Source organism: Bombina bombina, chromosome 1, assembly GCF_027579735.1.
Source record: "Bombina bombina isolate aBomBom1 chromosome 1, aBomBom1.pri, whole genome shotgun sequence".
NCBI lineage: Eukaryota > Metazoa > Chordata > Amphibia > Anura > Bombinatoridae > Bombina > Bombina bombina.
The window spans coordinates 1,204,770,525-1,204,786,850 of NC_069499.1; positions in this window are offsets into that span (position 1 = coordinate 1,204,770,525).

A 16,326-nucleotide genomic window follows, 5' to 3' on the forward strand; every position below is an offset into this window, starting at 1 on the left:
TAGGCTACCGCCGGTATTTGGAGTCATTAAAAAAAGGGTCTAACGTTCACTTTCCAGCCACGACTTTTCCATACCGCAGATCCCCTTACATCAATTGCGTATCCTATCTTTTCAATGGGATCTTTCTAACTCCGGTATTTAGAGTCGTGGCTGAAGTGAGCATTAGAAATCTAACGACAAAACTCCAGCCGCAGAAAAAAGTCAGGAGTTAAGAGCTTTCTGGGCTAACGCCGGTTCATAAAGCTCTTAACTACTGTACTCTAAAGTACACTAACACCCATAAACTACCTATGTACCCCTAAACCGAGGTCCCCCCACATCGCCGCCACTCGATTACATTTTTTTAACCCCTAATCTGCCGACCGCCACCTACGTTATACTTATGTACCCCTAATCTGCTGCCCCTAACACCGCCGACCCCTATATTATATTTATTAACCCCTAACCTGCCCCCCACAACGTCGCAGCCAGCTACCTACAATAATTAACCCCTAATCTGCCGACCGGAGCTCACCGCTATTCTAATAAATTTTTAACCCCTAAAGCTAATTCTAACCCTAACCCTAACACCCCCTTAAGTTAAATATAATTTTATTCTAACAAAATAAATTAACTCTTATTAAATAACTTATTCCAATTTAAAGCTAAATACTTACCTGTAAAATAAATCCTAATATAGCTACAATATAAATTATAATTATATTATAGCTATTTTAGGATTTATATTTATTTTACAGGTAACTTTGTATTTATTTTAACCAGGTACAATAGCTATTAAATAGTTAAGATTGGATCAGCCAATCGGATTGAACTTGATTCTGATTAGCTGATTCCATCAGCCAATCAGAATATTCCTACCTTAATTCCGATTGGCTGATAGAATCCTATCAGCCAATCGGAATTAGAGGGACGCCATCTTGGATGACGTCATTTAAAGGAACCGTCATTCGTCGTTCAGTCGTCGGCCAGGATAGATGTTCCGCGACGGAGGTCTTCAGGATGCTGCCGCTCCGCTCCGGATGGATGACGATAGAAGATCCCGCTTGGATGAAGACTTCAATCGGATGGAAGACCTCTTCTGCCCCGCTTGGATGAAGACTTCTACCGGATGGAGGACCTCTTCTTGCTCCGCTTGGATGAAGAATTTGGCTCGGCTGGGTGAAGACGACTCAAGGTAGGGAGATCTTCAGGGGCTTAGTGTTAGGTTTATTTAAGGGGGGTTTGGGTTAGATTAGGGGTATGTGGGTGGTGGGTTGTAATTTGGGGGGGGTATTGTATGTTTTTTTTTACAGGCAAAAGAGCTGAACTTCTTGGGGCATGCCCCGCAAAGGGCCCTGTTCAGGGCTGGTAAGGTAAAAGAGTTTTGAACTTTAGTAATTTAGAATAGGGTAGGGCATTTTTTTATTTTGGGGGGCTTTGTTATTTTATTAGGGGGCTTAGAGTAGGTGTAATTAGTTTAAAATTGTTGTAATATATTTCTAATGTTTGTAAATATTTTTTTATTTTTTGTAACTTAGTTCTTTTTTATTTTTTTGTACTTTAGTTAGTTTATTTCATTGTAGTTATTTGTAGGTATTGTATTTAATTAATGTATTGATAGTGTAGTGTTAGGTTTAATTGTAACTTAGGTTAGGATTTATTTTACAGGTAATTTTGTACTTATTTTAACTAGGTAACTATTAAATAGTTCTTAACTATTTAATAGCTATTGTACCTGGTTAAAATAAATACAAAGTTACCTGTAAAATAAATATAAATCCTAAAATAGCTATAATATAATTATAATTTATATTGTAGCTATATTAGGATTTATTTTACAGGTAAGTATTTAGCTTTAAATAGGAATAAGTTATTTAATAAGAGTTAATTAATTTCGTTAGATTTAAATTATATTTAAGTTAGGGGGGTGTTAGTGTTAGGGTTAGACTTAGCTTTAGGGGTTAATACATTTATTAGAATAGCGGTGAGCCCCAGTCGGCAGATTTATTGGTTAATGTTTGAAGTTAGGTGTCGGCGATGTTAGGGAGGGCAGATTAGGGGTTAATACTATTTATTATAGGGTTAGTGAGGCGGATTAGGGGTTAATAACTTTATTATAATAGCGGTGCGGTCCGGTCGGCAGATTAGGGGTTAATAAGTGTAGGCAGGTGGAGGCGATGTTGTGGGGGGCAGATTAGGGGTTAATAAATATAATATAGGGGTCGGCAGTGTTAGGGGCAGCAGATTAGGGGTACATAGGGATAATGTAAGTAGCGGCGGTTTACGGTGCGGCAGATTAGGGGTTAATAATAATATGCAGGGGTCAGCGATAGCGGGGGCGGCAGATTAGGGGTTAATAAGTGTAAGGTTAGGGGTGTTTAGACTCGGGGTACATGTTAGAGTGTTAGGTGCAGACGTAGGAAGTGTTTCCCCATAGCAAACAATGGGGCTGCGTTAGGAGCTGAACGCGGCTTTTTTGCAGGTGTTAGGTTTTTTTCAGCTCAAACAGCCCCATTGTTTCCTATGGGGGAATCGTGCACGAGCACGGTTTTGAGGCTGGCCGCGTCCGTAAGCAACTCTGGTATCGAGAGTTGCAGTTGCGTTAAATATGCTCTACGCTCCTTTTTTGGAGCCTAACGCAGCCATTCTGTGGACTCTCAATACCAGAGTTATTTTAAAGATGCGGCCAGAAAAAAGCCAGCGTTAGCTACGCGGGTCGTTACCGACAAAACTCTAAATCTAGCCGTAAGCTAGCTACAAAATAACTAATAGTTATATTGTAGCTATCTTAGGCCTAGATTTGGAGTTCAGCGGTAGCCGTCAAAACCAGCGTTAGAGGCTCCTAACGCTGGTTTTGGCCGCCCGCTGGTATTTGGAGTCAGTGATTAAAGGGTCTAACGCTCACTTTTCAGCCGCGACTTTTCCATACCGCAGATCCCCTTACGTCAATTGCGTATCCTATCTTTTCAATGGGATCTTTCTAACGCCGGTATTTAGAGTCGTTTCTGAAGTGAGCGTTAGAGCTCTAACGACAAAATTCCAGCCGCCTGAAAATAGCAGGAGTTAAGAGCTTTCTGGCTAACGCCGGTTCATAAAGCTCTTAACTACTGTACCCTAAAGTACACTAACACCCATAAACTACCTATGTACCCCTAAACCGAGCTCCCCCCACATCGCCGCCACTCGATTAAAATTTTTAACCCCTAATCTGCCGACCGCCACCTATGTTATACTTATGTACCCCTAATCTGCTGCCCCTAACAACGCCGACCCCTATATTATATTTATTAACCCCTAACCTGCCCCCCACAACATCGCCGCCAGCTACTTAAAATAATTAACCCCTAATCTTCCGACCGCAAAGCGCCGCCACCTACGTTATCCCTATGTACCCCTAATCTGCTACCCCTAACACCGCCGACCCCTATATTATATTTATTAACCCCTAATCTGCCCCCCTCAACGTCGCCGACACCTGCCTACACTTATTAACCCCTAATCTGCCGAGCGGACCTGAGCGCTACTATAATAAAGTTATTAACCCCTAACCCGCCTCACTAACCCTATAATAAATAGTATTAACCCCCTAATCTGCCCTCCCTAACATCGCCGACACCTAACTTCAATTATTAACCCCTAATCTGACGACCGGAGCTCACCGCTATTCTAATAAATGTATTAACCCCTAAAGCTAAGTCTAACCCTAACACTAACACCCCCCTAACTTAAATATAATTTACATCTAACGAAATAAATTAACTCTTATTAAATAAATTATTCCTATTTAAAGCTAAATACTTACCTGTAAAATAAATCCTAATATAGCTACAATATAAATTATAATTATATTATAGCTATTTTAGGATTAATATTTATTTTACAGGCAACTTGGTATTTATTTTAACTAGGTACAATAGCTATTAAATAGTTAAGAACTATTTAATAGTTACCTAGTTAAAATAATAACAAATTTACCTGTAAAATAAATCCTAACCTAAGATATAATTAAACCTAACACTACCCTATCAATAAAATAATTAAATAAACTACCTACAATTACCTACAATTAACCTAACACTACACTATCAATACATTAATTAAACACAATTGCTACAAATAAATACAATTAAATAAACTAGCTAAAGTACAAAAAATAAAAAAGAACTAAGTTACAAAAAATAAAAAAATATTTACAAACATAAGAAAAATATTACAACAATTTTAAACTAATTACACCTACTCTAAGCCCCCTAATAAAATAACAAAGCCCCCCAAAATAAAAAATTCCCTACCCTATTCTAAATTAAAAAAGTTACAAGCTCTTTTACCTTACCAGCCCTGAACAGGGCCCTTTGCGGGGCATGCCCCAAGAATTTCAGCTCTTTTGCCTGTAAAAGAATAAATACAATACCCCCCCCCAACATTACAACCCACCACCCACATACCCCTAATCTAACCCAAACCCCCCTTAAATAAACCTAACACTAAGCCCCTGAAGATCTTCCTACCTTGTCTTCACCATACCAGGTTCACCGATCCGTCCTGGCTCCAACATCTTCATCCAACCCAAGCGGGGGTTGGCGATCCATCATCCGGTGCTGAAGAGGTCCAGAAGAGGCTCCAAAGTCTTCCTCCTATCCGGCAAGAAGAGGACATCCGGACCGGCAAACATCTTCTCCAAGCGGCATCTTCGATCTTCTTCCATCCGGTGCGGAGCGGGTCCATCTTGAAGCAGGCGACGCGGATCCATCCTCTTCTTCCGTTGTCTCCCGACTAATGACGTTTCCTTTAAGGGACGTCATCCAAGATGGCGTCCCTCGAATTCCGATTGGCTGATAGGATTCTATCAGCCAATCGGAATTAAGGTAGGAATTTTCTGATTGGCTGATGGAATCAGCCAATCAGAATCAAGTTCAATCCGATTGGCTGTTCCGATCAGCCAATAGAATGCGAGCTCAATCTTATTGGCTGATTGGATCAGCCAATCGGATTGAACTTGATTCTGATTGGCTGATTCCATCAGCCAATCAGAAAATTCCTACCTTAATTCCGATTGGCTGATAGAATCCTATCAGCCAATCGGAATTCGAGGGACGCCATCTTGGATGACGTCCCTTAAAGGAACCGTCATTAGTCGGGAGACAACGGAAGAAGAGGATGGATCCGCGTCGCCTGCTTCAAGATGGACCCGCTCCGCACCGGATGGAAGAAGATCGAAGATGCCGCTTGGAGAAGATGTTTGCCGGTCCGGATGTCCTCTTCTTGCCAGATAGGAGGAAGACTTTGGAGCCTCTTCTGGACCTCTTCAGCACCGGATGATGGATCGCCAACCCCCGCTTGGGTTGGATGAAGATGTTGGAGCCAGGACGGATCGGTGAACCTGGTATGGTGAAGACAAGGTAGGAAGATCTTCAGGGGCTTAGTGTTAGGTTTATTTAAGGGGGGTTTGGGTTAGATTAGGGGTATGTGGGTGGTGGGTTGTAATGTTGGGGGGGTGGTATTGTATTTATTCTTTTAAAGGCAAAAGAGCTGAAATTCTTGGGGCATGCCCCGCAAAGGGCCCTGTTCAGGGCTGGTAAGGTAAAAGAGCTTGTAACTTTTTTAATTTAGAATAGGGTAGGGAATTTTTTATTTTGGGGGGCTTTGTTATTTTATTAGGGGGCTTAGAGTAGGTGTAATTAGTTTAAAATTGTTGTAATATTTTTCTTATGTTTGTAAATATTTTTTTATTTTTTGTAACTTAGTTCTTTTTTATTTTTTGTACTTTAGCTAGTTTATTTAATTGTATTTATTTGTAGCAATTGTGTTTAATTAATTTATTGATAGTGTAGTGTTAGGTTAATTGTATGTAATTGTAGGTAGTTTATTTAATTATTTTATTGATAGGGTAGTGTTAGGTTTAATTATATCTTAGGTTAGGATTTATTTTACAGGTAAATTTGTTATTATTTTAACTAGGTAACTATTAAATAGTTCTTAACTATTTAATAGCTATTGTACCTGGTTAAAATAATTACAAAGTTGCCTGTAAAATAAATATTAATCCTAAAATAGCTACAATGTAATTATAATTTATATTGTAGCTATATTAGGATTTATTTTACAGGTAAGTATTTAGCTTTAAATAGGAATAATTTATTTAATAAGAGTTAATTAATTTCGCTAGATTTAAATTATATTTAACTTAGGGGGGTGTTAGTGTTAGGGTTAGACTTAGCGTTAGGGGTTAATACATTTATTAGAATAGCGGTGAGCTCCGCTCGGAAGATTAGGGGTTAATAATTGAAGGTAGGTGTCGGCGATGTTAGGGAGGGCAGATTAGGGGTTAATACTATTTATGATAGGGTTAGTGAGGCGGATTAGGGGTTAATAACTTTATTATAGTAGCGCTCAGGTCCGCTCGGCAGATTAGGAGTTAATAAGTGTAGGCAGGTGTCGGTGACGTTGAGGGGGGCAAATTAGGGGTTAATAAATATAATATAGGGGTCGGCGATGTTAGGGCAGCAGATTAGGGGTACATAGCGATAACGTAGGTTGCGGCGGTTTACGGAGCGGCAGATTAGGGGTTAAAAAAAATATGCAGGGGTCAGCGATAGCGGGGGCGGCAGATTAGGGGTTAATAAGTGTAAGGTTAGGGGTGTTTAGACTCGGGGTACATGTTAGAGTGTTAGGTGCAGACGTAGGAAGTGTTTCCCCATAGGAAACAATGGGGCTGCGTTAGGAGCTGAACGCTGCTTTTTTGCAGGTGTTAGGTTTTTTTTCAGCTCAAACAGCCCCATTGTTTCCTATGGGGATATCGTGCACGAGCACGTTTTTGAGGCTGGCCGCGTCCGTAAGCAACTCTGGTATCGAGAGTTGCATTTGCGGTAAAAATGCTCTACGCTCCTTTTTTGGATCCTAACGCAGCATTTGTTTGAACTCTCGATACCAGAGTTAATTTTATGGTGCGGCCAGAAAAAAGCCCGCGGAGCGTTAACAGCCCTTCTACCGCCAAACTCCAAATCTAGGCCTTAGTTTTTTTTTTTATTTCACAGCTAAGTTTTATTTATTTTAACTAGGTAGACTAGTTAGTAAATGTTATTAACTATTTACTAACTACCTAGTTAAAATAAATACAAAGTTACCTGTAAAATAAAACCTAACGTGTATTACACTAAAAACTAACATTACAATAAAATAAATTAAATGATTAAAATAAAATTTTCTAACTTACAAAAAAAATAAACACTTAATTACAAAAAATAAAAAACGAAATTATCAAAAATAAAAATGAATTACTCCTAATCTAATAGCCTTATCAAAATAAAAAAGCCCCCCAAAATACCCCCCCCCCACTTAGCCTACACTAAACTGCCAATGGCCCTTAAAATGGCCTTTTGTGTGGCATTGCCCCAAAGAAATCAGCTCTTTTAACTGCAAAAAAAAAAAAATACAAACACCCCCAACAGTAAAACCCACCACCCAACCAACCAACCCCTGAAATAAAAACCTTATCTAAATAAACCTAATCTTACCATTGCCCTGAAAAGAACATTTGGATGGGCATTGCCCTTAAAAGGGCATTTAGCTCTTTTACATTGCCCAAACCCTAAGGTAAAAAAAAAAACACCCAAAAACCCCTAAAAAAACTAACACTAACCCCCGACAATCCACTTACAGTTATCGAAGTCCGGACATCCATCCTCCTCCAGCCGGTGAAGTCTTCATCCAGGCGGCCTCTTCGATCTTCATCCATCTGGCGAAGTCCTCATCCAAACGAGAAGAAGTCTTCATCCAAACGGCATCTTCTATCTTCATCCATCTGGCGCTGAGCGGGTCCATCTTCAAGACATCCGGCGCGGCGCATCCTCTTCTTATGGTCGTCACTGGAAAATGAAGGTTCCCTTTAAGTGACGTCATCCAAGATGGCATCCCTTACATTCCTATTGGCTGAAAGATTTCTATCAGCGAATAGGAATTAAAGGGAAAAAAAGCTATTGGCTGTTTCAGCCAATAGGATTGAGCTCTCATTCTATTGGCTTTTCCAATCAGCCAATAGGATGAAAGCTTTAAACTCTTCACATTAAGAGTTACAAGTGATGCGCTATTTAGTGCTTTCGTTAACACGCAAACAACGCCAGAAGTAAACTTTTAATGCATGCTTGTTAGCTGCCTTATTACAAGTTAAATGTAAATTGTATGCGTGCAAGTAAAACCCAATGCACGCTATCTTTAGGACTTTGGATATACAATATAGCCCTTTCCATTCAAACACCTAGTCATGTACCATATTCTTTGTTATCTAAATATTTTGTTTTACAAAATGTATATATGAATGTAACACTTTATTTTAATGTATTTATGTTGTGTTTGGTGCACAATTAATTTTAGCCCTAACCCTTCTCCCCAGGGGCTTATTTATCAATTTGCTAGTGGACATGATACAAAGTAGCGTATCATGTCCACCGCACATCGATAAATGCCGACAGCATTTAAATGCTGATAGCAATCGGCCGCTAACAAGGGGTGTCAATCAACCCAATCGTATTCGATCAGGTTGATTTCTGTCCGCGGCCTCAGAGCAGGTGGACAAGTTATGGAGCAGCGGTCTTTAGAAAATTCTGTTTCCTTAAGGCTTGCCGGAAACAAGGGGCATCAATAAATATGCCCCCAAGTCTTCAGTTGCTCTAACCTGACAAGTACAAAAATTAGATTACGCTCGGCGGTATGCTTTTAATTTCAACTTGTAATATTCGCTTATGTTAGTGCACCGCTTGTTATCTAGTCCTACAGTAAATGTTTTCGAATTTAACAATTAAAGTTTACTGCAGTGACATGCGGTGAGGTTAGTGGCTGTTGAGGCACTGGCTATTATCAGAACCAGATAAACACACATATGTACCCTATAGAGTTAGCTTAAATTTACAACCCCCTCTGTACATCATACAGACTAAGGGGTAGATTTATTAACTGTCAGGCAGTCATGATCAGAGGTGGCAGACGAGTTAAGGAGCAGTGGTCTTATGACCGCTGCTTTCTAACTTATGTTTCCAGCGAGCCTGAAGGCTCACGCAGAAACAGCTGCACTCGCAGCATGTTAAATAAGCCCCTCAGTGTTTTAAACATTTTAAAAAACTGTTCCTCGTGCAAGCTGCAACTGCATCCCGTCTTCACTGATTGGTCTAACTGTGCTATATGCCTATTGGCTGACTGAAGCAGCACATAATACCAGGTGTGGGAGACAGAGGTTTTGCAAGTTTTGCAAGTCTAAAATAGGAGCTCTTGCCTAATGTCTACCCTTTGTCTTTTGCTTGCATAAGTGTGCCCTAGTTTCCATATATAAAAAAAAAATCTTGGACCTCCCAAAACCTGCCCAGGAACCCCCAAAACTCTGATCAGAGTTGTCCAACTTTGCCCCAAATAGCCCCACCTACACAGATCACCTGCTGGTTACTACACCGTCCTTTTGCAGTTTTCATCAAAAGCAGAAAGTGTATCGTTATCTAAGGTCAGCATGGAAAATGAAATGCTCATGCACATACATAAAAATGTCCATTTAAACCATGTTGCTACCATGTAGCAATGTTTATATTAGTGCTAGGCACATTTTGCAATGCAGTTTAACATAGCAACATGGTTTAAATGGACATGTGTAAGCATTTTATGTAAGCATTGAATGCACTTGCACTGGGCTGGCCGGGTGAGAGGTGATGAGTACATCCTTTGTTCATCTGTCACTGAATCTTATAGGGAAGTAGCGGCACTGGGGGATTTTTTTAAAAATAGTCTATACTAGTGTGCACTATTTATTTAACACATTAACTTTTTAAGAATAAAGTTCATGTTCAAAATAAGTAGCGGGCATCAGTGCGCCATGTAAAAAAGAAAAGAATTCCCAGAAAAAAATTGCCACACCAACTAAGTAAAAATTATCGAAGAGCGAGTAAGAAGACTGATGACAAGAAGACCCTCCTGGGAGTAGGAACAGTCAGTCACCAGTTGCAAAATAAGGTTTGCGGTAGAGCTGAGATCAGCCCTCATTCCCTCTCTTTCCCTAAGGTTTAGAAAGGCCAGCAGTGCCATGGTATTTTCCCCGGGTCTGTATTCCAGACTTGGACCGTCAGTGACAGTGAATGACATGCCTCATGAATCATGAAGCATGTCACTCACTGTCACTGCTGGTCCAGGACCGGAACATAGGCCAGGGGTAAATATACCGCAGCATTGCTGACTTTCTAATCCTGAGGAAGAGATAGGGAGTGAAGGATGGGGAAATGGTCTGGAGAGTAGAGCCGAAGTCCCCAAGAGCCAGAACCCCTTACCTGCAGTGTAGAGTAGACTGGGTGAAGGCTGAAAATTGCCCCCTGGGCCTGAGAAACTGGTAGTAGGCAGGCTAGGCAGCATTGAGACTGGGAGTGGCAGACTCGATCAGCTAGTACCTCCTGCAACACTTGCAAGTCTACTGCCAAGAGTTCCCTCTTCTAAGTAGTTCCCGCCCACAGAGTGCTTCTCTTAAACTAACACTAGCTCAAGACATGCCCCCTCGTGAGACAGATATAATAGCTGTCTCACCTGGGGCTTTTTCATGATTGGCCTAATTATGTCATATGACACCTGACCTGTAAGATAGTGGGTCCACGCTCCATCCAGCACCATCTAAGCAGCTGCACAATCAAGGTAGGCAGAGCTCGTAGCTGCCTTTCTCAATGTATTTGCAGCGAATCTCAGAAAATGTGGTGAGTTTTTTTTTATTATTTTCATTAAACTTTCAAATGATTGTTTTTTCTTTTCATGACAGGTGATGCTCTACCTCCCGCGACTGCACATCTCTGGTTTAATGTGAATAATTATTGTTCTTGACCTGAATATCTGATATTTTCTCTGTTTTGTTCCTGTATTGTTGAAAATTTGGAGGCAATTAAATTTTATTTTTTTACATTTAACAACATTAAACTGTTCAAAATTTAACATAATACAATGTATTTGAAGTGTGAGAAACCAAAACTCACAAGATTTCCAGGATAGGCTTGAGAATGCAAACTTATTTGAAAATTGATTGACTAGGCATTATTTTGATCCTCAGTCATGGGGGCTATACTGTCATGGTTAGGAGACCTACCTCCTAATTATACTTAACAGAAAAGGGGCAATGGCTGAATATATTAAAGGGATATGTAACACTGCTCTTTTAGTAAAAATAATAATATTAATCTGTTAACTAAATGTAAACATAAAAATAAATAGGTTGTGTTAAAACAGCAAACAACTTACTTGATTTCTTGTAAAATGAGCACTTACAAAATCTCAGTGTAGCCACTTCCTTTAGTTTGATAAAAGATTTGACATTGCAGAACTTAAGTTCTACTGTCACCTGTTGCAGCAAAAGTCATCTACTGGACATGGGCAATAAAATGACTTCAGCTAGCGATGTTTTTTCCTTACAAGCCTATGGCCTAGATTTAGAGTTTGGCGTTAGCCATCAAAACAAGCGTATAGGGCTTCTAACGCTGGTTTTTACCGCCCTCGGGTATTTAGAGTTCACTTACCGACACTCAAAAATCTCCCAACGCACAAATCTCTACCGACAGCTCAGACCCAGTAGTTAACATCTACCGACAAAATAAACATCCACGAATCAAAAAAAAAAATATTACACAAAGTACACTTAGGGGCCCATTTATCAAAGGGCTTGCGAACCTGATCCGACACTACGGATCAGGTCCGCAAGACCTCGCTAAATGCGGAGAGCAATACGCTCTCAGCATTTAACATTGCACCAGCAGCTCACAAGAGCTGCTGGTGCAACACCGCCCCCTGCTGACTTGCGGCCAATCGGCCGCCAGCAGGGAGCTGTCAATCAACCCGATCGTATTCGATCGGGTTGATTTCCGGCGATTCCTGTCCGCCTGCTCAGAGCAGGCGGACAGGGTTATGAAGCAGCGGTCTTTAGACCGCTGCTTCATAAGTTGTGTTTCTGGCGAGTCTGAAGACTCGCCAGAAACACGGCCCTTCAAGCTCCGTACGGAGCTTGATAAATGGGCCTGATACACTCATACAAACACTACACTATATTTTTTTTTTTTTTTTTTTTTAAATTTTCATCAAAATAGAAAGGATCAAAGTTGCGAGATCTCGAGTGTTAGAAAAAAAACCACACCAATCCATTTTGCCATTGACTTACATTGACACACGGGAAAAGACCCTCATATAGCTACATCTAACTAATAATATTATCACAAACATACACTCATCGATGCATACAAAAAATATACACCACATTACATACACAAACAAGTTATTTATTACAAAATGAACACGATTTAGCTACTTTTTCAAACAAGCTCATGACGTCACTCACTTTACGAGGAAAACCAGTGTTTGAATTTTTTTTAACCCAAATTTTGAGCCTCCATTGACTTCTATGGGGAAGAAGTGCTCGTGCACGCGACAGACAGATTTCCCTAACGCACGCAAAAAGCGTAGACAAAAAAACTCCAAATACCAGCGCTAGAAATCTGAAAAAAACATGCTTTTCTGCATTAGACCCAGCTATGACAAATAGATCAAGAAATGCCTATTTCCCTATGGTGGACTTATGGAGTTTACTTATGGCAAATTCACAACAACATTAAATTGTTCCATACTTTTACATTACATCAACTACAAATCAACATCACTAGTAACAAACATTTACAACAATTACATCACATTTAAACGGACACAAAAAAAAAAAACATTTCACGATTCACAAACAGTAGACAATGGGATACATCTCTCGTTTACCTTTATTATTGCATTTCATTTATTCAACTCATATGCTTGCAGCAACAGCATATCTACATAGGCTTAACACATGATCAGTCATGGATGCACATACTTTACTTTTATCATTCACTCATACATGTGCATTCAAATGATGGGGGGAAAACACATTTCATTTTCTCTAGGAATCAGGAAACAGAAATTAGGGATTTTACTGTACTTTTAACATCATGATTCCATCACAATAAACCATTAGGAATTTCGTACAATAAGAACATCATTACAACATATTACAGCTGTCACTTTATGGGAAGGAACAACAATGCCAGACCGCTATATAGAAGTCAGCATATGTGGGACACAATCACAATATATACGTATATGTACATAACACGCATCACCCATCACGCAACCACAAAGCACACATTTATATTTTCATCAGCATACAATAACAATGTAGTCAAATACAACAACACAATGAGGATTTCAGAACTACACAGGCAGGTTAATAATATAATGACGTCATTAGAAGATTCAACCATACACATTACAGCTTTACGACTGTACCGCCCCTTTCAGAACTTTAACACTCAATACTACAATACAACATATGCGTAAAAGACAGTTTGGAACATCATTATTAGGGCGATTTTAATGGGACGCATACAATATTGACATCTCGGCAATCACTTATATATACAATACTACAGATGACAGCCGGAAGTTATTCAGTATTAGTGCGATTTTAATGAGACGCATACAATATTGACAGCTCGGAAATCACTTATATATACATATATACAATACTACAGATGACAGCCGGAAGTTATTCAGTATTAGTGCAATTTTAATGGGACGCATACAATATTGACAGCTCGGCAATCACATATATATACAATACTACAGATGACAACCGGAAGTTATTCAGTATTAGTGCGATTTTAATGGGACGCTTACAATATTGACATCTCGGCAATCACTTACATATACAATACTACAGATGACAGCCGGAAGTTATTCAGTATTAGTGCGATTTTAATGGGACGCCTACAATATTGACATCTCAGCAATCACTTATACAGGGAGTGCAGAATTATTAGGCAAATGAGTATTTTGACCACATCATCCTCTTTATGCATGTTGTCTTACTCCAAGCTGTATAGGCTCGAAAGCCTACTACCAATTAAGCATATTAGGTGATGTGCATCTCTGTAATGAGAAGGGGTGTGGTCTAATGACATCAACACCCTATATCAGGTGTGCATAATTATTAGGCAACTTCCTTTCCTTTGGCAAAATGGGTCAAAAGAAGGACTTGACAGGCTCAGAAAAGTCAAAAATAGTGAGATATCTTGCAGAGGGATGCAGCACTCTTAAAATTGCAAAGCTTCTGAAGCGTGATCATCGAACAATCAAGCGTTTCATTCAAAATAGTCAACAGGGTCGCAAGAAGCGTGTGGAAAAACCAAGGCGCAAAATAACTGCCCATGAACTGAGAAAAGTCAAGCGTGCAGCTGCCAAGATGCCACTTGCCACCAGTTTGGCCATATTTCAGAGCTGCAACATCACTGGAGTGCCCAAAAGCACAAGGTGTGCAATACTCAGAGACATGGCCAAGGTAAGAAAGGCTGAAAGACGACCACCACTGAACAAGACACACAAGCTGAAACGTCAAGACTGGGCCAAGAAATATCTCAAGACTGATTTTTCTAAGGTTTTATGGACTGATGAAATGAGAGTGAGTCTTGATGGGCCAGATGGATGGGCCCGTGGCTGGATTGGTAAAGGGCAGAGAGCTCCAGTCTGACTCAGACGCCAGCAAGGTGGAGGTGGAGTACTGGTTTGGGCTGGTATCATCAAAGATGAGCTTGTGGGGCCTTTTCGGGTTGAGGATGGAGTCAAGCTCAACTCCCAGTCCTACTGCCAGTTTCTGGAAGACACCTTCTTCAAGCAGTGGTACAGGAAGAAGTCTGCATCCTTCAAGAAAAACATGATTTTCATGCAGGACAATGCTCCATCACACGCGTCCAAGTACTCCACAGCGTGGCTGGCAAGAAAGGGTATAAAAGAAGAAAATCTAATGACATGGCCTCCTTGTTCACCTGATCTGAACCCCATTGAGAACCTGTGGTCCATCATCAAATGTGAGATTTACAAGGAGGGAAAACAGTACACCTCTCTGAACAGTGTCTGGGAGGCTGTGGTTGCTGCTGCACGCAATGTTGATGGTGAACAGATCAAAACACTGACAGAATCCATGGATGGCAGGCTTTTGAGTGTCCTTGCAAAGAAAGGTGGCTATATTGGTCACTGATTTGTTTTTGTTTTGTTTTTGAATGTCAGAAATGTATATTTGTGAATGTTGAGATGTTATATTGGTTTCACTGGTAAAAATAAATAATTGAAATGGGTATATATTTGTTTTTGTTAAGTTGCCTAATAATTATGCACAGTAATAGTCACCTGCACACACAGATATCCCCCTAAAATAGCTAAAACTAAAAACAAACTAAAAACTACTTCAAAAAATATTCAGCTTTGATATTAATGAGTTTTTTGGGTTCATTGAGAACATGGTTGTTGTTCAATAATAAAATTAATCCTCAAAAATACAACTTGCCTAATAATTCTGCACTCCCTGTATATACAATACTACAGATGACAGCCGGAAGTTCTTCAGTATTAGTGCAATTTGAATGGGACGTGTACAATATTGACATCTCGCTAATTACTTATATATACAATACTACAGATGACAGTTGTTACTTTATCGTTTACAAACAATATTGCAGCAACATTGATCGATCATATTCTATGCACATTATACAGAACTATGCACTTTCATTCATGTTAGCGTGGACGTGTGCTTTTTACTATAAGATCGCGTTTAATAAATTTATTACGCATATGAACAAACATTACAAACATGCACTGTATTGAGATTCATTGGGGGCAAACAACATTTCCCCAAACACCTTAAAAAACACCCACTTTGCCACTCACATACAAACAAGTGAATACAATTAGCAATCATTACAAACTCACTACCATTGGACTAATTGTACTATAAATCCCCCAAACAACATGGCCAAAGCATCCATGGTGATCAACATCATATCAATTCGCATAACCTGTTACTCCTTGCTCTGCAGTTTGGAAATATGGATGATGATGATATGGTAGACACTGCTGGTGCTGCTATTGGCGAACTAGCGGTTGATAGAATAAGGCAGCCTCGGCGGCTCAGACTGAGACGAAGGGGTCGTCTGGTTAGAGGTCCTCGTGTATACAGGGTAAGACCCACCTTGGAAAACATGAGCGACTTCGAGGTTTATGATAAGTATCGGCTCAATCGCGAACAGCTCATTGGCCTTTACGATCTTCTTAAACCTCATTTGGAGCCACGTATAACAATAAGGACTGCTGTCCCCGGCATGACTAAGATGCTAAGTTGTCTATACGTCCTGGCCTCTGGGAGTTTTCAATCAGGAGAGATGTACATGCATGGCCTGGCTCAAGGTACATTCTCTGGGGTGTTTGATAACTTCCTGGACACCATGGTACGTATCAGTAAGCAATACATAGGATTCCCACCGAATGATGGTG